The sequence below is a fragment of the Petromyzon marinus genome, chromosome 44 (genome assembly GCF_048934315.1).
Source record: "Petromyzon marinus isolate PM22_M1 ecotype Great Lakes invasive population chromosome 44, UKy_Petmar_22M1.pri1.0, whole genome shotgun sequence".
Classification (NCBI taxonomy): domain Eukaryota; kingdom Metazoa; phylum Chordata; class Hyperoartia; order Petromyzontiformes; family Petromyzontidae; genus Petromyzon; species Petromyzon marinus.
In genome coordinates this window covers 6,563,226-6,584,251 of record NC_133710.1, presented here as the reverse complement: position 1 = coordinate 6,584,251, position 21,026 = coordinate 6,563,226, and the positions used below count along the sequence as shown (strand labels likewise).

The following is a 21,026-nucleotide window of genomic DNA, read 5'->3' as shown; positions in this document are numbered from 1 at the left end:
TCCCACTCGGCACACTTCCTGCTCCCACCCGGCACACTTCCTGCTCCCAAAGTACAATGCCGATCTGGTACCGCCATCTACACCAGCGCACTTTAATATTTTGTCCATTTATATTTTTACCACCCCAAGCAATTGAAACTCATTTTGCGCATCTTAAATTCGTCTGGCGCTTTGCTCTCGTGTTGCTCGATTATTCTCGCCCCGATTTGCTGATTCGGTACACGCGCTGAACTTCTTTTGCACCGTACTAAATCCCAGGATGGGTGCCACTGTACAAAAATACAGTAACACCCTGATGCACGTCTCCCCCTTTAACGTCGTTTCGCAAACACGTCGTCACTTTATTAACAAGATGTGCATCTCCTCAACACACACCTACATCGCTGACAGCATCGTCGACCATCTGTGGCCTCTCAGCCTTCGCCTCCACTACCTTCTTACTACCCTGTAAATCGCTTTGATTGACGTCGTTTCGATATTCACCGTCGCACCTTTCAGGAAGGCATCCCCGACCTAAACCGGGGGTGTTACTGTAATACGAATAATAATAATAATGTGTCCTCATGAGGCGCCTTTCACAAGTGAAGTTTCAGTTTTTTTGGATCAACACTCTCCAATATTTATTACTTTTAGCGTAAACCGTCAACAGCTGTGCAACCCGTTCCACTCTGTCCCTACACTCAGGTTGCTTGGGATCCCCTCTGCCTCTTTATCTCTGCGTCTGTGCCTCGAACCCAGCGTTCTTCATTGCAAGGCCCCTGATGGCCTTTAGTAGGGCCCCTGGTGGCCTTTAGTAGGGCCCCTGGTGGCCTTTAGTAGGGCCCCTGGTGGCCTTTAGTGCGGCCCCTGGTGGTCTTTAGTGCGGCCCCTGATGGTCTTTAGTAGGGCCCCTGGTGGCCTTTAGTGCGACTCCTGATGGCCTTTAGTAGGGCCCCTGGTGGCCTTTAGTGCGGCCCCTGGTGGTCTTTAGTAGGGCCCCTGGTGGCCTGTAGTGAGGCCCCTGGTGGCCTGTAGTGCGGCCCCTGATGGCCCTTAGTGCGGCCCCTGGTAGCCTTTAGTAGGGCCCCTGGTGGCCTTTAGTGCGGCCCCTGATGGCCTTTAGTGCGGCCCCTTGTGGCCTTTAGGGCGGCCCCTGATGGCCTTTAGTAGGGCTCCTGATGGCCTTTAGTGCGGCCCCTGATGGCACCCTATTGTCGTCGTGATGCTGCCAAACGCCGATGGTTTCAAATGCGTGGTGGCCCTCGCACTGACGATGTTTTATCGGCGAAAGTGCCCCCCCCCACCTCTGACAATGAGCGAAGAACGATGTTACCGTCCGTGGGGGGCGATATCTGGGCCTTCGATTCCACGATGCGCCTGCGCCGTGGAACCCTCCGACGAAGGGCTGACAAGGGCTGACAAGGGCTGACAAGGGCTGACAGGGGCTGACAAGGGAGTCCAGTTCCAGTTTGGGATCTTCAGTGCGTTTTTCGCCGAAAGACGTTGTTGCCCCCTTTAGAAGGCGTTTCCCATTTTTTTCACTCGCCCACTTTTTACTCAACCCCACCCCACCCCAATTGCCATTGATGCAAAGCTGCTTCGAGATTTTCATGAAAGGCGCTTATTCAAGCTGTGGTGATCATTATTATTATTATTATTCATGTACCACGACTATGCTAGGAGATGTTAACTATCTCCCCTGGTATACGGGAGGTCGTGGGTTCGATCCCGACCCTAACGCCTGCTGTATATTTTGAGTCTGCGTGTGCTCCCTGTGGCCGCGAGGCTTTTTCTCCAGGCTCTCTGGTCTTTCCCTCCACATTTATACATTTCCACATGGTGACAAGCCACCACTTAATTGAGCTATCATTTGTGATAGCCAGGTCGCTTCTGAAAGATAAGCTATATAGCTCAGTGGGCAATACCTGGTAAAATAAAAATAAAATACAGTTTATATTTCGATTTAAAGCTTTCGTGACTGCAAGGATTCATCTTCTTGGTTCGTTCGGTAAAGTCACCACGTAGAAGGGAAATAATAAAATAACGTCGGAACTGTCGGAAAGACAGCGCTCCGACAGTCCTGTTTCATCACCTGAGGACGGCTGCTTGTGTTGTGGCCGAAACGTCGTGAGAATTATATTTTATTATGTTTTATTTGTATTCTTTTATTATTTCCCTTCTACGTGACTTTACCGAAATAACCAAGGAGATACAGTTTATAGTTTTTATGTATATTGAACTTTAGCACAACCGTGCTAACCGGCTCTGCCTCTGCCCCCCCCCCCCCCCCCGTGCGTTTGGAGTATTGGGCTGCTATACAAGTCCACGCGATAAGCCACTTTGCTGAGCTATCATCTGCGATGGGTCGGTTCTGAAACAAATAGCCCACAGTGCAGGTGCTGCCTTACCAGGGAAAAATAAAAAAATAAAGTTTTTTTTTTTAGTTTAGAATACTGAGGGATTCTCTCTAAACTGGCGGGGCTTCAGTTTTAACGGGCGGCTGAATAGGGCCAGGTGGCGTGACCGAGATCGGCACACGAACACGCTGAACTCCGAGTAACGCTGAACTCCGAGTAATGTTGTTTTGACCCCGGGCTCGTATTGTACATCGCGTGCGCAATTTAGTTTTGACTCCACCTAATTTTCAAAAAATAATTTTACCCCCCGCTCCCTGTGGGTTTTACACAATAACAACCGCCATTCACCACTAAGTGGCGGTGGCGTCACCACGACGCTTGTGCCAGGCTATGTGCACCCTGAGCCCACGTGAAGTGTCGAACGCCCGCTGGCAGGAGGTGACGGGGCAGACCCAGGTGCCACGGGTCGACTGACTGAGATGACTGGCTGATGCAGCACCTGTGCCCCCTACTGTGCCAACCTGCTGTGCTTTAGCCACCCGGCGCTCCGCTCGTTGTTGTGAGCGTCGCTCCTCCGCCCTCCGTTGTTGTTGGAGGGCGACTGCCTCCAACTGCCCAGTAGCGTCCTTCACGAGCCTCCTCCACAGAGGCCGATCTTGACACCGCTGGTACCAGTCATCGGCAAGTCCACTCAGCTCCACGTCCTCTTGTACCACATCACTCCATCTCTTCTCTAGCCCGTGCCGCGTCCGTTTAGCCCCCTCAATCCGGCTGAACAAAAGCTGTTTCGGCATGCGGTGGCTGGGCATGCGGGCTACATGACCCAGCCATCGCAGCCTTGCCGGCCGGAGGAGCTCACCGATGGGACCTTGCCCAGATCTTTCAAGGATTTGTGAGCTCCTCACATAATCCAGTCTGGTTGAACCCAGGATGGATCATAGGCAGGCCAGCCTAAATGTTTCTAACCGGCGAAGATGTTCCATTAGGGGGGTCCACGTTTCGCAAGCGTAAAGAAGGGAGGGAATGACCGTGGCCGAGAAGACCTGAAGCTTAGTGCGGAGCGACAGACCAGGTAGCTTCCACACAGCGTTACGCAACCGATGAAAAGATATTGCCGCTCGACTGATTCGGAGTGAGACCTCTGCTGTTAAACTGGAGCCGGTCATAAGCACACTGCCCAGGTATGGGAAACTCTCCACTCGCTCCACAACTGCCTCATCACTGATTGGGAGTTGTGGGGGTGTAGTGTCCGATGGTACAAAATACCCAGGCAGGTGCTTAGTTTTGGTGGGGCTGATGGTAAGGCCCCACCTCTAAGTGGCACGCTCCAGTCTCAGCAGCAGTGTCTCCAACTCCTCCTCTGAATGAGCAGCTATTACCAAATCATCGGCATACATAACATGGTTTAGCAATAGGGAGCCATCCCTTGACCGCACCCGGGCATCGATCAGCCTCCCATTATATCTGTACCATATGGAGATTCCCCCGGTACAGCTATTGAAGGCTTCACGAACTACGTGGTCAAAATAGATGTTAAATAATGTGGGTGCCAGAGGACATCCCTGTCGCACCCCAAGATGTACAGGGAATGGCTCTGACTCCCGACCACGTAGTTTTACCCGGGCCCGCTCACCATCATGAAGGTCCTTAATGATGGTGAGCAGAGGGTCAGGTACTCCAAAAGCACGAAGAACAACCCAGAGCCCAGGCCTACTGATGGTATCATAGGCCTTGACCAAGTCAATAAAGCAGAGATGTAGGCCTTGTTGGAATTCCATACACCTCTGCTGTAGCAGACGGACAGAAAATATGGCATCTGTGCAGGACCGCCCTTTCCTGAAACCGCATTGGGGCTCCGCAAGCCTCTCCTCAGCGTGCCTGGCAAGGCGATGATGAATAATCCTTGCCAGGACCTTTCCCGGCACACTGAGGAGTGAAATGCCCCTGTAGTTGTTACAGTCTGTGCGGTCCTCCTTCTTAAAAAGGGGGACCACCAGGGCATCCTTCCAATCCTGCGGAACCTGTCCAGTGGTCCATATTGTTGTTATGATGTCATATAGGGTAGTCTGCACAAACGCCACCCTCCCTCAGCATTTTGCTTGGGAGATCATCTCTGCCCGCTGCCTTTCCTGGTCTCAGACTCCGGATTGCATTCAGTACTTCCTCAACAGATGGCACTTCAGCCAGCCACTCACAGGGGGTGACTTCTTCCAATATTTGAGGCACCGCAGCCTCAGCAGGGTCATCCTCACTTTGTGCCACGATTTTTTCCTGGCTGAGGGATTTTCCCTCCCCCAGGAGCTCACAGAAATGCTCAGCAAATCTGCAAACCTGTTCCTGGGGGTCGGAGATTGGATCACCGTTTTTTCCCCTAATGATGGTAATAGGTGTGACGCTGCAGGTTACTTTTTTGATGGAGTTAAATAGAGATTTGGGATCACGGGCCACTGAGGCAGACTCCATCTCCTCAGCAACCCGCGATCACCACCCATCCTTGCAGCACCTCACGGCTCTCCGAACCTATGAACGAATGCTGCGGTAAGCCTCCTCATTCTCTGACGTGGGATTCTGTAGCCGATGACAGTGGGCCTGTCGCTTTTTCTCAACCATCCTGAACACCTCCTCTGTCAGCTAGGGTCTCTGGGGAGGTCTGGACCGCGTACCCAAAGCAGCCATTGCAGCTGCATGAGTCACAGTCCTAAACCTCGCCCATTTAACCTCGACATCGGGAGGAGTCGGGGACGAGGCCAATCCCAGCCGCAAGCGATGATGAAATTCTCGCTTGCAACTTTCATCCGATAACTGAGACCAGGCCACTTTAGGTTGGAATGGGGTCCTGGGTGTACACCCACCACCGGAGTGGAAGAATGGCAAGCGCATCTTACTGATGACTAGTCGATGGTCAGAGGGCAGATCAGCTCCACGGTAGGTCCTGGTGTCAAGTACATGGGCTCGCATCCGCTGGTCCCTCACTATGTAGTCCAGCAGATGTTCTTGCTTGGACCCGGCATGCATCCATGATGTTGTGTGGATGCGCCGATGCCGGAACAGCGTGTTGGTAAATTACAAGCCCATGGGCTGCACAAAAATCTAGCAGCCTCCTACCGTTGTTATTGAGCTGATCTGGCCCATGCCCTCCAATCACTCCAGACCAGGTGCCAGCATCATGACCAACTCGGGCATTGAAGTCACCCAACATGATGACTCTATCCCGAGGGGCCACTTTAGCCAGCACCTGTGACAGGAGGTCATAGAAGGCATCTGACTCATCGGCTTTGCCTGCATCCCTCCACGGATGTTCATGTTCGGTGGAGGCATAAGTAACCACGACCACCATTCCTCGCCTCCGGTTGATGGGAAGGCGAGCCCAAAGTAGCCTGGGGCTTACAGCTTCCCACACCTCACCGCCACGCTCCCACACCCCCTTCATTCTTTTGTTCAAAAGAAGAGCCACACCCTGTTGTTTGGCAGTCTGCTGCCCCGAGTAGACGACTGTCCACCCCTCATGGTGGCAGGAGCCAGAACCGGTCCACCGAACCTCCTGAATTCCGCAGAGATCCAGGCGGTACCGGTCCAGCTCCCGACAGAGGAGTGGCAGCTTCTCCTCCGCAGTGAGCGTTCGAACATTCCACGTGGCCACCCGTAGTGGTTTTTCGTTGTTTCTGGAGGAGCCCCGAGGGTAGATATTCAATCTCCTGGCACCGCCAATTGGGGTTTGGCCAGGAGACGTCATAGACGCCTGGCCCCCTGGGGCCTCCGGCACAAGCTTATTAGTTATATATTTCAGTTGTAGTTTAGTGGTAATTAATTGAAGGTGGAGGGGTTACCAGCCCCTCGCACCCGTCCAGAGCCCCCGTTTAGCCCCTGTGGTGGACACAGATGCCATGAGGGGAGGAGCCAATCGAAATTGGACCTCCCCCCACAGCACTGTCCACGACAGAGTTGCCCGTCCGGCACCGCGAGGAGGTAGGGGGTTGTTTTGCCGGACATGTTGTCACACACACACACATCCCACTTGCATGTTCACCACACGTTGTGCACGACATGCATGCACGCCCTCGCACGCGCAAATACACGTGTGCACGGACGCGCGGGAACCCACGCAATCGCGCGCTCGTTCACACACGTACGTACATACACGTACGTACACTCGTATGTACGCACACGTACGTACACACGCATGTACACACACACGTACACACGCTCGCACGTACTCACGTACACACACGCATGTACATACACGCACGTACACACGCATTCACGTACACACTCGCACGTACGCACGCTCGTACACACAAGCCTCCTCATCGGTAGCGGTCGGGCCCACGCCCTGCCGTCAACAGGTAGGGTTTTGGGGGGGGGGGGTGTTTAGTTTGTGGTCCTTCCCACCTGAACCAGACTCCCTGAGAGCCTCCGGCGGAGAGTTCCACAGTGCGGGTGTCACGTGAGTGAAGGCCCAGGATCCACAGTGCGGGTGTCACGTGAGTGAAGACCCAGAGAGTTCCACAGTGCGGGTGTCACGTGAGTGAAGGCCCAGAGAGTCCCACAGTGGGGGTGTCACGTGAGTGAAGGCCCAGAGAGTCCCACAGTGGGGGTGTCACGTGAGTGAAGGCCCAGAGAGTCTCACAGTGCGGGTGTCACGTGAGTGAAGGCCGAGAGAGTTCCACAGTGCGGGTGTCACGTGAGTGAAGGCCCAGAGTCCCACAGTGCGGGTGTCACGTGAGTGAAGGCCCAGAGAGTTCTACAGTGCGGGTGTCACGTGAGTGAAGGCCCAGAGAGTCACGTGAGTGAAGGCCCAGAGAGTTCCACAGTGCGGGTGTCACGTGAGTGAAGGCCCAGAGAGTCTCACAGTGCGGGTGTCACGTGAGTGAAGGCCCAGAGAGTCACGTGAGTGAAGGCCCAGAGAGTTCCACAGTGCGGGTGTCACGTGAGTGAAGGCCCAGAGAGTCTCACAGTGCGGGTGTCACGTGAGTGAAGGCCGAGAGAGTTCCACAGTGCGGGTGTCACGTGAGTGAAGGCCCAGAGTCCCACAGTGCGGGTGTCACGTGAGTGAAGGCCCAGAGAGTTCTACAGTGCGGGTGTCATGTGAGTGAAGGCCCAGAGAGTCACGTGAGTGAAGGCCCAGAGAGTTCCACAGTGCGGGTGTCACGTGAGTGAAGGCCCAGAGAGTCTCACAGTGCGGGTGTCACGTGACTGAAGGCCCAGAGAGTTCCACTGTGCGGGTGTCACGTGAGAGAAGGCCCAGAGATCGCTGCCCATGGGCTTGAGTTTCGTTCTGTGGGGATGCATAAGAGGCGATCCGGGTCCCGCCAACATTGTGGTTCTCATTAAAACGAAGGGTCGCAGCGGCTCCCAGATGTACCCGAGGTGGGGTAGGGAAGGGGATTTAGTTTTTTTTTTGCGTGTGACGAGGGGAGAGCTCGCGAGGGCGACGCACGCTCTTTGATGCTGCACGAGTTGACCCCGCGTCCGAAAATCGGCAAAAGAGGAATTAAACAGAAACGCAGCGGGGAAATATAAATCACACCAGAGCAGAGCAACCGCGTTGCTGCGCGAATTTAAACTGTCGTCACATTTTTAAAAGCAATGTTTCCCATTACGTGGAACGTAATCTGGCTCCGTGAGACGACAACGCTCGCCTGTTGGGTGCTGTTTGTCGGCGGCTGCTTTTGCGTTCGTGGGGCCCCTGTGCTCGGCCACCGTGAAGGGTTAATTCATCGTACTCACCGGGACGTGACGCTGCCAGCCGGCCAGCCTTCCTCTCTCCGCAACCTTCGGCTGGCTGACTCTAATCCTGTGACCCCGTGAACTCTGCTGCCCTCTTGCCCCTTCTGCTCCCCCCTGCCCCACACCCCCGCTGACCTCTGAACCTACACGCGCCCCTAACCCCCAACTTCTCCCCCCCCCCCCTTCCCTGATTCCCACTGCTCTGCCAGACTTTGATCAGCTCAAGATGGTTTGGTTTGACAGGGGAAGTTTTATTTCACCTTTGAGGGTAAGTGTCCGGACGGGAGGGCACGCACGGGGAGGGTGGGGGGCGGTGTTGTGAAGGGGGCATTAGGCAGGAGCGACCCCGACGCATGGGTGCACGAGTCTCGACGCTTGACCTCTGCATGGCTTCAGGTGACCCACCCCACCTTCGTCAAAAGCGCGCGCGTGTGGTGTGTGTGTGTGTGTAGCCTCGCGAGTTCTGTCTCATTGGCATGGTCTGTCTCGTTCAGACCGTCCCATTTGTAACTGTGCATATTATACGTACGGCCTTGTTTGTAACGCATGGTCCCGTTGGTGTTGTCTTGTTCTCTCTGATATCGTCTGTGTTGTTCGTACTCTTTTGTCTGGTACTCTCCGCACTGTCTCCTCATCGCTCTTTACCCCCGGCTGCGCTGACCATCTCAGCTGTGCGATCCGTCTCGTCGCTACTGCCGGTCTCATCTCTGCTGCCTGCGCGATGCGTACCGCCTTGCTCGTTCATTCCCACCATTCGCTGAGGACGAAGGCGATCGTGTGTTATTTCATGGGATTTAAAACCATCGATTGTTACCCGTGCCTGCATTGTGAGCGTTAAAGAGTCGATTGTGATCTCTGAATCATCGTGTGGCGTGGCGGTTGTTGGTGGCGGTTGTTGGTGGCTGTTGTTGGTGGCTGTTGTTGGTGGATGTTGTTGGTGGCTGTTGTTGGTGGCGGTTGTTGGTGGCGGTTGTTGGTGGATGTTGTTGGTGGTGGTTGTTGGTGGCGGTTGTTGGTGGCTGTTGTTGATGGCTGTTGTTGGTGGCTGTTGTTGGTGGCGGTTGTTGGTGGATGTTGTTGGTGGCTGTTGTTGGTGGATGTTGTTGGTGGCTGTTGTTGGTGGCGGTTGTTGGTGGCGGTTGTTGGTGGCGGTTGTTGGTGGCTGTTGTTGGTGGCGGTTGTTGGTGGCGGTTGTTGGTGGCTGTTGTTGATGGCTGTTGTTGGTGGCTGTTGTTGGTGGCTGTTGTTGGTGGCGGTTGTTGGTGGCTGTTGTTGGTGGCGGTTGTTGGTGGCGGTTGTTGGTGGCGGTTGTTGGTGGATGTTGTTGGTGGCGGTTGTTGGTGGCTGTTGTTGATGGCTGTTGTTGGTGGCTGTTGTTGGTGGCTGTTGTTGGTGGCGGTTGTTGGTGGCTGTTGTTGGTGGCGGTTGTTGGTGGCGGTTGTTGGTGGCGGTTGTTGGTGGATGTTGTTGGTGGCTGTTGTTGGTGGCTGTTGTTGGTGGCGGTTGTTGGTGGCGGTTGTTGGTGGCTGTTGTTGGTGGCTGTTGTTGGTGGCTGTTGTTGATGGCGGTTGTGGTGGTGATGGTGGCGGCGGTGAGCAGGAGCGTCCCGGGGCCCCAGCCCGCTCACACTCGGTGCCCACGACACGCTGCCCGTGGCCGCCGCCTTCACCGAGACCGTCAACGCCTACTTCCGTGCCGCCGAGCAGTGCGTACCGTCGCCTTAGTCAACATCGTCGTCAACATCGTCAACATCGTCACCATCGTCGTCATCGTCGTTAATATTGTCATCATCGTCGTCACCATCGTCAACGTCGGCGTCATCGTCGTCACCATTGTGAACGTCGTAGTCAACGTCGTCAACATCGTCAACGTCATCACCGTCGTCGTCAACATCGTCAACATCGTCGTCACCATCGTCAACGTCGTCACCATCGTCTCCAACATCGTCTCCAACATCGTTGCCATCATCGTTGCCGTCGTCGCCATCGTCGTCACCATCGTCGTCAACATCGCCGCCATTGTCAAATCATCGCCATCGTCATAACTTCTGCAATCATCAGTCCCACCGCCGTCATTGCCATCATACCGTCGACGACCGTCAATCCCACCGCCACCATCATCGCTGCGGTCTTCACACCATAACGATTGCTTTTCTCACCACTACAGCAGTTGTTATTACCTTCACCATTACCATCATCCTCGCCATCATCCTCGCCATCATCATAACTCTGCTCCACTCCCCGCCCCCCCCACCCCCTCCGCCGCCCATGCCACCCCAGGTGCATGGTGAAGATCACGGGTGAGCTCACCCTCTCGTTCCCCTCTGGCATCACGAAGGTTTTCTCCGGGAACCCCTCCCCGGCCGTGCTCAGCTTCCGCCTGCGCAACTCGGCCCGCCTCGAGCAGCTGCTGCCAAACCCGCAGCTCCTCTACAGGCGAGGCCCCCGTACCCCCCCCCCCCCCCCGTACCCCCCCCCCCCCCGTAGCCCCTGTACCCCCCGCCAACCCCCACCCCCCTCTCTCTAGGTCGCCTCGGCTTAAAATGAGCGTCCGCCGAGAGAGCACAGGGAATGTAGCCCCACCCGGGGTTGGGGTTGTGAAGGCCGCGATGGCATCGCGTGTGTACGCGTGTGTACTCGTGCGTACTCGTGTGTACTCGTGTGTACGCGTGCGTACGCGTATGCTACCGTGTGTGTGTTGCACTATTAAACTATTTTATCTTACCAGGTAAGTTCCCACTGAGCGACCTGGCCACAAACGATAGCTCGCCCAAAGTGGCTCACCGTGTGTAAATGTATCGCGGCCGAATGCCCTTACACGAATTCTCTTGAACGCACGTTTTATAAACGTGGAGGGACCCGAGGAGCGGAGCGGCCAGGTGGCTCAAACGCAGCCGAGTTGGCGGGTGCATCCGCCAGCGTTCTGGGCTGGCCTTAGTAGGCACTCGCTAAGATTGATTCTCCCTAGGGATCAATGTCGGGTCTTTGACCGCGTGCGTGCGTTCGTGCGTGCGTGCTTTCATTCATGCAGTGACCTCTCGCAGAGCGACTCGGAGACGCGAGACTTCTGGCTGAACATGCCCGCGCTGTGCTCCTACCTCAAGAAGCTGTCGGAGCAGAGTCCTTCCGCCACCTACTACAACGTGGACATCCTCAAGTACCAGGTGTGGGCAGGGGGTGGTGGTGGAGTTGAGTCGTGGGGTGGGCGGATTGGAATGATGGCCATTGTGGATGGGTGGTTTTGTTACTGCTATGCCTACCCCCCCCCCCCCCCCCCCCACGTGTGTACTCACCATGCGTCGCTCCTCGTGACTGCTGCATCTCCTCCCCCTGCATCCCCTGTGCCTATCATCCTCTTCCCCCTCTCTCCATCCTCCTCCCCTTTCTCCCCATCCTCTGTCTCCGCTTCTCCCCATCCTCATCCCCTTCTCCTCCTCCTCCTGCCCCCAGGTGTCCGCAGGAGGAGCGGACGCGGCTCCGCTGCTGCTGGAGCCGCGCTGGCGCTGCGAGGATGCGCGCACGAGCCTGCGAGTGGCGTTCCGCTACAACGGCTCCGCCATGGCCTCGCCCTCCCCCATCACCAACCTGCAGGTCGTGACCCCCGTCGGGGGCGGGGCCACAGACATGCAGGCCACTCCCCCCGCCACCTGGTGAGACTCGGCCCGCCCCAAACGCCGTGTGGAGGACCGGCCTGGTTCCCACCTTTTTCCACCGGCGCACGCGAGCCGTGCCAGCACGGCACCTCCCCCCCCACCCCTCCTCCAACCACCGAATCGCGCCACGGTGGTGAGATGTGAACTACCTCGCCCGGTATGCAGGAGGTCTTGGGTTCAATCCTGACCCCAAGACGCCTGTATATTTGGAGTTTGCATGTCTCTCTCCCCGTGATCGCATGGCTCAGCTATGAGAGGGGGGGTGGTCCTGAGTAATGTGACAGCCCTCAATAGATCAATGTCCACAAAGCTGGGTTTTTGTTGAGAGGAGATGGATTAAGGGGGTTGTAGGAGGTCAATTGTTAAGTAGAGTCGGGCTATCTGAATATTTTTATGCGATGGATTACTCATCAATCGCCGGTCCATTCACTTGACCAATCGGATCGCACGGGTGCCGCTGGACGGGAGGTCGACGGTGATGCTGACGATGAGCAGCCGTGGCGACGAGCGCCCGTCCGCCTAGATACTCGGAGGGCACGGTTTTACGGATCCCACAGGGATGGAGCACGAGACATCCACCCCCAGCGCAGAGAAAGAGGTTCCTGTGAAAGTATACGCGTGTGTGTTGAACTTCATTCCCACTGTACGTAGCCGACCGTGCTGATCGGAGGTGCGTCACTGTGGAACTGTCGCATCCGATCCGTTTTGCTCGGTTTTTTTTAACCATTAATTTCTGATCTTTGTCGGCAGGAATGCGGAGCAGAACTGGGTGCTTTGGAAGATTCCAGAAATCTCCGAAAAATCAGAAGGCGGAGGTGAGGACCGTGTCGCGATTATTATTATTATATATTTTTAAAAATCACCCTAATTTGTTCCAGTTGTGCGTCCAGTATCGCGTCATATGACGTGCGTGCATGCGTGCGTGTGCGGACGCGTATGAACGTGTGCATGAATATGTGTGTGCGAGCGGGTAGTGTCACGGTGAGAGCGCTGGGCTACGAACCCGGCGACCCGAGTTCAATTCCCGCTCACGGCCAACACCAGTGACCATTATCTGAACTGGCCCTGAGCGTCAAATGAGTACCCGGCGCGGCGTGTAAACATCGTTGCCATCATCGGCAACGATGATGGCAACGATGTTGGCGACGATGGTGACGACGTTGACGATGGTGACGATATTGACGATGTTGACGATGTTGACGACGACGTTGACAATGTTGACGACGATGGTGACGACGTTGACGATGGTGACGACGTTGACGACGACGTTGACGATGGTGACGATGGTGACGACGATGACGCCGACGTTGACGATGGTGACGACGATTATGACGATGTTGACGACGATGACGACGATGGTGACGATGGTGACGATGGTGACGATGGTGACGATGGTGACGATGGTGACGACGATGACGACGATGGTGACGATGGTGACGATGGTGGCACCTTGTGCGTGCGTGCTCAGGCTCGGGCATGCTGCAGGCGCAGTTCTCGGTGGCGGACGGCCCCACGGTCCCCGCGACGCTCGCCGCTCAGTTTGTGAGCGAGGGGTCGTCGCTGTCGGGCGTCGAGTTTGAGCTTGTCGGGGGCGGCTACCGCCTCTCGCTCGTCAAGAAGCGCTTCGCCACCGGTGCGTCCCCAACCCCCACACCCCCCCCCGCCCCCGCCCCCACCCCCAATCCCCCACCCTCCACTGGGGTTCGTTCCGTTAGCAACATCGGCGATGAGAATATTCGTCGATGAAATGCGTTTTTTTTTTGTTTACCGAAGTTAACGGTGAGCATAAGTGGACGAAAATCCTGGAGAGATATGGTGACTGCGACTGCCATCACCACCACCATCATCACCACCATCATTATTATCATCACTACCATCATTATTATCATTAGCATCACCAATGTCTTGTGTCTGTGTGTGACCCAGGCAAGTACATGGCTGACGGCTAAGGACTCGTTCGTTGTCACGGAGACTCAACGTCTCTTCCCATCAACCCGTGCTCCTCTCACCCAACCTGTGAACTCTGACCTCTGGGCACCACCGCCACCACCAAGTTTGTTCCGTGTGCTCGTCACTCCGTAATTTTGGTCTGCCGGCCACGACGCTCGGCGTTACCCTGCTGCGCTGGTGCAGAGCGCGCAAGAGGTGTGCTCGCTTGCACCAACACACGAGCACGCACACGCGCGTACTCGCTTATGCCAACGCACGCGCGCACACACACACACACACGCGCGTACGCATTTACAGTAAAGCGTATACTACATATTCAGTATATAATTGCCCGAGCATATGCAAACGTGCCAGGGATCAAAAACACACGTGTACGAGCGGATTATACGTACACCAAGCCTGTGAAATCTCCCCGTGCCCCACGTAGCCTTGCGGGCTGTTGGGAAGCGTGCTGCTGTTCGTGAGCACCCATGAAGGCCGGCACGGCGCACGAGGCAACAGGGGCCGGGGAGGGGGGGTCGTGGGGTGGTGGTGAAGTCAGCACAACGTGTACCTGGCCACCTTGGCGTCTCCCAGCACCACCTCAACTTGAAGGGCGAGTCAAGCTCGATAGGCCATGCTTAGATACAAGTGCTGCTCCTGCTGCTTCTGATGATGATGCACTGGTGTAGCGTGGAGGGCCCCCCCCCTACCGCACCCTTGTTCAAAACTTCCCCCCCCCCCCCATCTCAATCTTCGTAACCCTCTCCAGCGAATGGGCCTCTCCGTGCAGTTGCACGACCCGCACGTTTGATAGCGGCACCGCTGTGATTTGCGTGCGCGCCGTCAGCAGCAGTTTGACACCCCCCCCCCCCCGTTCCAAGTTGTTGAAGTTGTCGGGTTGGTAGCACGGTGCTGCTTAAGCGACTGCCACACCACACTTGATACGGTACAGAGAACAAAAGCCCCACCGTGTGTAGCCGCACGGACTCTTGGGGCAAGTGCTGTTAACGAGCACGTGAACGAAGGATGGCACGGCACAAGGGGGGGGGGGGGGGGTGGTGGGTGTCGTATGTGGGAGGGGTGGTCATGTGATCAGCGCCCGGCTGCCCAGTGCGATGGTGTTTCACACACCGCGCCAGCTACTCGCATCGAGCTGAGCATCAACGCAGTCCTAGGCCCAGAACCGGTTCAGACATTTGCCACTGACGTTAGTCGTGAGCGAACAGTCGAGCTCGGGTTGTTGTTTTTTTTGCTGTAGCGCGGCGCGCTAACCACTGCATCACTCGAACACTCCCCGCTGCGTGCCGTACAGACGCAAAGACACGCGCGCACAAATGACGGCGCGTTACTCGCGCACGCGCGGAGCAGTCGTGCGCGCAGCGTCCGGCGCGCTCCGACGCGTCTCCGTATGCTTAAGTTGCCCTCTCGTCTCCTCGACCGGTTGATCGCGTTTTGTTGAAGCTGTGACCGACGCGGTATTTATCTGAAGCAGAACAAACGGTCCGTCGGCAAGCGGCAACGGCCGGTGCCGAATTGGTGGTGGGGGGGGGGGAAAAAAAAAATACAAAACGAACACCAAAAAAAAATGTATTTGCTTTTTTTCTTTTATTTAAATAGCGGACCGAGTTTGAAGTGTTGTGGCAAGCTTTGCTGTGGACGTTGTGATGAAGTGAGTTTTAAAGCGGAGTAACGCCGGCGAGAGAAAGGAGGCCTTTGTCGTTGCGGTGATCGCCAGTGTTCGTCCGCGACCAGGTGCTTGGATCCCCCACTCCATGACGTACCACCTCTCAAATAAATGTCCATGATGTCATCCGCACGCACGACGAGTATTACCCTGCAGGCGGTTTGGCCCACGGAGTTGAATTTCCGACTCGGCTCACAGGCGGCGTCCGCCGTCGCAAAGGCTTTCAAGAGATGACAATCTTCTGAATGATTGTGTTTAAATTCATTAATGATGGTTATTACATAGTGTTATAATTATTTTTTTGGGGCTGCCGCACGGGACTTGCAATCCAGAGGTGGACGATTCAGCCTCCTGGAGTGGCAGTCGAACACAATGTCCTCCACCCAGCAGTACAAACATGTGCACACCGGTAGTTAGACGATCACCAGCTCACGTGTTGTGAGGTAACGTGTGGGGCACTCCACCTCTTCCGAGGCCACCGTCAAAGAACAGGCCACACATTCGTTGAGAGAGAGGGGTTCTACGAGTTCTCCAGTGGGAGACCGTTCTGATAGCAGTGCTGTGAGCAAGCAATTGCAGGCCTGCACCTTTGCCATCGATAGTTAATTTCGCTTATTGTGCAAAGTCTGGTTTATATGGTAGCACTGTTGGTGGAGCGCGGCAGCATTCCCAATCGCGAGTTGGTGAGTTCATCTCCTCGCCAGGGTTGGATCATCATTATCATCACCAACCATCTTAGGTTTCTAATATGAACAGCATCAAGTAGGAAGTTGGTGGTTGTAATTATGTTCAGCAAAGGACGACTCGGGTCCTGCCATAAGAATGTGGAAACACTGGCTCGGGAACCGCTGTTCTCTCCTGGCAGTCGCCCTCGAACGAGAGCTGTACATTACAGGGGGGCTTAACCGTGAGAAATAATAATAACTTTACCGATTTTTATTTCACCAGCTAAGGCCCACTGAGCTCTGTAGCTCTTTGTCAGACAAGCGACCCCCTTTGCCCGTCACCGTACGTCCAGGCATTGCCTTGCGGCTCGTCGCGAGCAAAGCGCTCTTTTCGGCAGGGTTTTTGTTTTCGTCGCGCACAGGGAATTTCGGTTCGCGAGTTCTAAAACGTGAAAGCTACTGCGACCGCTCGTCGTTAATTCCTCCGCTACCTCTTGACGGACGCAAACAATTGCCGGTGCCCGTCGATCGACCGTCCCAATGTGAAGTCACGGTTGTTTGCTCTACATCTCTCTATCAACAGCAGCAGCAGCGGCAGCAGCGGCAGCAGCAGCCATGCGACGACGACGAAAGCCCGTGCGTTGGTGCATTTCCCTCTTGTTGCAGAGATTTGAGGTTCGAAACCCCGTGGCCGCCCTGGTCAACATTTCGGGTGTATCAACGATGAAATATACGCGCTGTACACTTGGCGATGGATGTTAAAGATGCTGCGGCGTTTTTGCTAAAAGGGAGTTTCCGCCGTTTCTGCTGGCGTCACAGCCCGAACTCTTTGCCGTGACTTAAAAATTGTCCGCCAACGACTCGATTGTGAGAAAACGGAGGCAAGATCGCCTCCGAATGTACAGCTACTACTACTGCCAACCTGCCGAGTTTATTTGGTTTAACCAGGCGAGAACTTGAGAGACCGGGTTAAGTCCTGTTGCGGTGGCCCCGGCCAGTCTTGTGAGAGCTGAACAAATAAAGTACCGTAGTGAAGCCATTTAGAAATCTGAGCAAAAAAAATATCACATGGGAACTGGAAAATATTGCACGATCATAAATCACTGATTATTAATTTGCCTGTAGCGCAACGTCTCCACGGGCAGATGATTTTGAAACTGATCGTTGTACAATTTATGTTCGAAACATTAAGCAGACGTTGAGTGACTATCGCACCAATATGTAAACAGACGGGCTGTGCGCCAAATGCAATTCGCAAGCGAAGTTATCACAAATAATTGACAGCTGTGCATACAATGCACTTAAGAGGTTATGTTGCATCTACGATTGAGGATTTTGGTCCCCCTTTCGTATGGATAGGGATTGAGTTGTGGCTATAAATCTGTGTCTGGGTTATGAATGCAGCTGTGCTTCCAGGCAGAATGAGGCTGCCAGGCAGAACGTGGGAATCCCACTCGCGACTTTGGAGATCACTCAAAGTGGACAAAGGTTCACACAGAAACCCATAGAGTCAAAGATGAAGACAAATATCCCCCGTATAGACTTAACAGACTGTTGGGGCAAGTGCTGTTAGCGAGCACCTATGAAGGTCGGAACGGTACACGAGGGGGTGGGTGGCCAGCAGCACGTCCGACCGCCTTTGTATCTCCCCGGTAGCGATATTTAGACACCGCACCAGGTACTCATTTGAGGCTGAGTAGACCTTGGGGAGATTCAGGACCGGTTGAGGTAATCATCACCGGTGTTAGCCGTGAGCGGGCATGGGACCCGGGTCGCCGGGCTCGTAGCGAAGCGCGCTAACCGCTACCACTGCTGCTCCTCCATAGGGTCACGCAGAGACCCACAGACTTGCACAAAGACCCATAAAGGAGACCCATAGACTCGCATCATCCGGCGATAATCATCGGTGCGTCCGGATCTGGCCCGAGCAGACCTTGACATCCGTATTCTCGACCGCAGACAATGGCAGGTGGTTGAGAGGGGACGGAGTGTGGGGCCCCGTCGATGTCATGCCGCTGTTCTCCCCCTCCTCCTCCCCTCGTCGCTGCCATTTATCTGCCACCTTGACGAGGTGAATAGTTTTCTCGGGCGACCGGCGCCGATGGGGGGACGCTGCAGCGCCTGGGCTTCCCCCGAGCATCGGTTCGTCCTCCAAAACAATCTGCCCAAACCGACTTGCACCGCGGGGGACGTTTAAGCGTGGGACGCAGTTGTTTGTGTGTCTGATTTCTATTTGCTTCATTGCCGTGCTTGATTTGCTTTTTGTCATTTTGGCGAGCCAGGTCACGCTCGCAGGTGAGACGATGTGCCGGTTTATAAAGTTCCCCGCGTGGTTACACAAATAACCTTGGGAACTTTAACCTCGAGCAAGAAAAAGCGGTGGGAAAATGCCCCATAAGCCTCTATAATCGTCTGAAGCATAGCTCCTTCATGACTGCCTTGCGCTATAAGAGTGGTGTGAACACCAAAAGGACTGATTTGATAAAGTGGACACACTTTAGAGTTTTAGTCGTCATTATTGCCATAACATGTTAGACAGTAGACTGACACTTGAGCAAAAGGTTAAAGTTTTGGAGTGGTTATTGGAATGCGAATCTCCAATCACTCTACAATGACATTATTGCAGACACTTCAGTTCACGAATTGACTTTCTGCTTGGTGCATGAGAACCCTTGAATACTACTTGCAAGACGCTAAGCTTATGCTCCGAGTCGATTGCACCTTGAGATTAGGAGAGTGCTAAACTTTTTTTTGGGTTCCTGGAAGTCATTTAAAATGACGAGAGGCCAGGGCTAGTAGTTTCCATGCTCCCAGCCTCTGGAACTCCATCCCAAGTCGTATCAGGAATGCAGGCAACAGTCGAATCTTCTAAGCGACATTTAGAAACATATTTTACTGCGTAGGCTTTCGCGACTAATATTATCCATAAGAGTTTTTTGGGTTAGATCGCGTAAACATTGTGTCTTTAAACCCACCACCACCCAACACAGCCAGTTAGTAAGGTTTCTCACGTGAACAAAACATGCCAATTCGTTACAAATTGTATATGTTGTGGGTTTACTCTCCAACACACCGGTGTGCTGTACTCTTCACGAATTGGCATGTTTTATTTACGTGACAAACCTTACTAGTTGGCTGTGTCGGGTGGTAGCAGGTTTAATATTTACGCGATTTAACCCAAAAACCTCTTATGGATATTTGATTACGTTAGCTGATCCATAAGCTGGGCTTATTTGGCCAATGGTTCTAATTATTGTCATTGTAAAGCAACCTGGGATGTTCTCCTTGGACAGCGCTGTTGTATAGAAGCAACAAGTAATTGTACTGATTGGAGATGTCCTCGCGATCAAAACGCTCCACGACTTTTTGTTTGTTGTCCTTCCCCCCACAGCTCCGATTAGCACGGTTGGCTACGTACCGTGCAAAAGAAGTTCACCATATACAACCATACATACGTACAAGTGCCAATCTGCTGTCTGGCATGTTGCAACGGAGATTTATATCAAGCTAGGGGCTATCAAATGCAGTGTGAAGTGAAAAGAATTGAAGTGTGTACTGCTTAACCCTTTCCATGTCCGGTCCCGTTCCGATCACGTACACGTACGTCATCAGAACGGGACCGGAAGAAAGAATATAAAATTACTTTTATCGAGGGCGTGTGGCACCAGTTTTGACGCCAGCTGTCATAGAGTGCGGTCGTGTCACTTCGGTTCTCTGTGGTGAGTACAACGTCTTTAAAAACGACGACGCTACGCCTCTCTAAATCAAATTAACGCCGAGCCGCTTGCGAGTTCCGAGCTTCGGCGGTGAACGGGACACCCACACCCTGCGACTTGCAGACGTCTCGCAACGGGAAAGGGTTAACGGTAGCTTGCATGGATGAGAAGGTACGGCATTTTTAAACGGTGGCAAAAATTGACGGAAATGCCCCGTGTTTACGTGCGACGTCTTTCCTTCCGCCCGCTGCCCGGTTCCCCTTGGCGTGTGCCCTGCAGCTATTCATCATACGCGTTTTGTGTCTTATTCTGTCCAGCATGTCGTACCTTAACTGGTTGAAACAATTAAAAGTTAACAGACGGAATAAATATGAAGATGTATTGTTATTAAGAAAAGGGATAAGTTATTAAATTACTTTAAAAAAAGACATATATATAATGTGCAGAACAAATAAGTAAATGATGTTTTATAATGTAAACAGATAACAACAATGTGCGAATGACCTTTTGAGGTCACGGGGAGTGCTAGTGTTTTGTTGGTGTGGAAAATTATAGTGTTTGAATCTGTTGCTGCGTGTGCCTCCTTTGATCATCGCCTGGTCTTGTTTATTTTATCCGTGGCAAGCGAGGATGAAGATGCTGAAGGCTTCAGTGTGTGGAATCTCGTGGGGTGTGCAGATGACACATCGACGCTTGCGCAGGGTCACGAGATGAAAAGACTAAATTGCGTTTTGAGATGTTGGCGCTGCAGACGAATTGATCGCGTAAGCTGGTGTCATAAGGTGGCATTTGCAGGATGTCCTAAGTGGGCCACAGCTGGAGACGATTAACAATCCTGCAAGGGAGAATATAGGGGAAGAGCATACAAAATGTGAGCAGTTGGACGGGTCTCTTGGTGAGAGATGTTGAAGATCCTGAAAGATGGAAAGCTTCTACCATGGACATCAACCCTCGGTTACGTGGATGACACCGTTAGATGAAAATGGGGACACCAGGATTAAATTGTATTTATTACGTGTGTTGTTTTATCTTTTGATATCACCCCTCCCCCAACAAACGTGTTCACATTTCACGATCGGCACATTCATGAAACAAAGAATCCATTTGGAAATGTCACGGAGCGGTGTGGGAGAGATCTCTCCCGCAGCACCTTCTCTCCGAAACATCCCGTCAAGCGGCGTTTTCAGTCGTTCACACTTCTAGAGGTTGCCTTTTGTTCGCGAGGGAGACGTGGATTTAAATGCGCCCGGCAAAACGAATTTCAAAAGTACCGTCACATCGTTTTCGATGAAAGTGATGGCTTTTAGTTTTATT

The 21,026-nt window shown here is 53.8% G+C and overlaps 1 pseudogene across 1 annotated transcript in view; it reads left to right on the top strand.

Moving 5' to 3' along the window:
• LOC116951925 (F-BAR domain only protein 2-like) overlaps positions 1 to 20,279 on the top strand; it is a 101,328-nt pseudogene extending 81,049 nt beyond the window's left edge. The window contains exons 23-30 of the transcript XR_012946866.1: positions 8,273 to 8,331; positions 9,663 to 9,768; positions 10,343 to 10,498; positions 11,094 to 11,226; positions 11,513 to 11,712; positions 12,466 to 12,530; positions 13,184 to 13,348; positions 13,642 to 20,279. The product of XR_012946866.1 is annotated as an F-BAR domain only protein 2-like (transcript). The remainder of the gene's footprint in view (positions 1 to 8,272; positions 8,332 to 9,662; positions 9,769 to 10,342; positions 10,499 to 11,093; positions 11,227 to 11,512; positions 11,713 to 12,465; positions 12,531 to 13,183; positions 13,349 to 13,641) is intronic.
• The last annotated feature ends 747 nt before the right edge of the window (positions 20,280 to 21,026 follow it).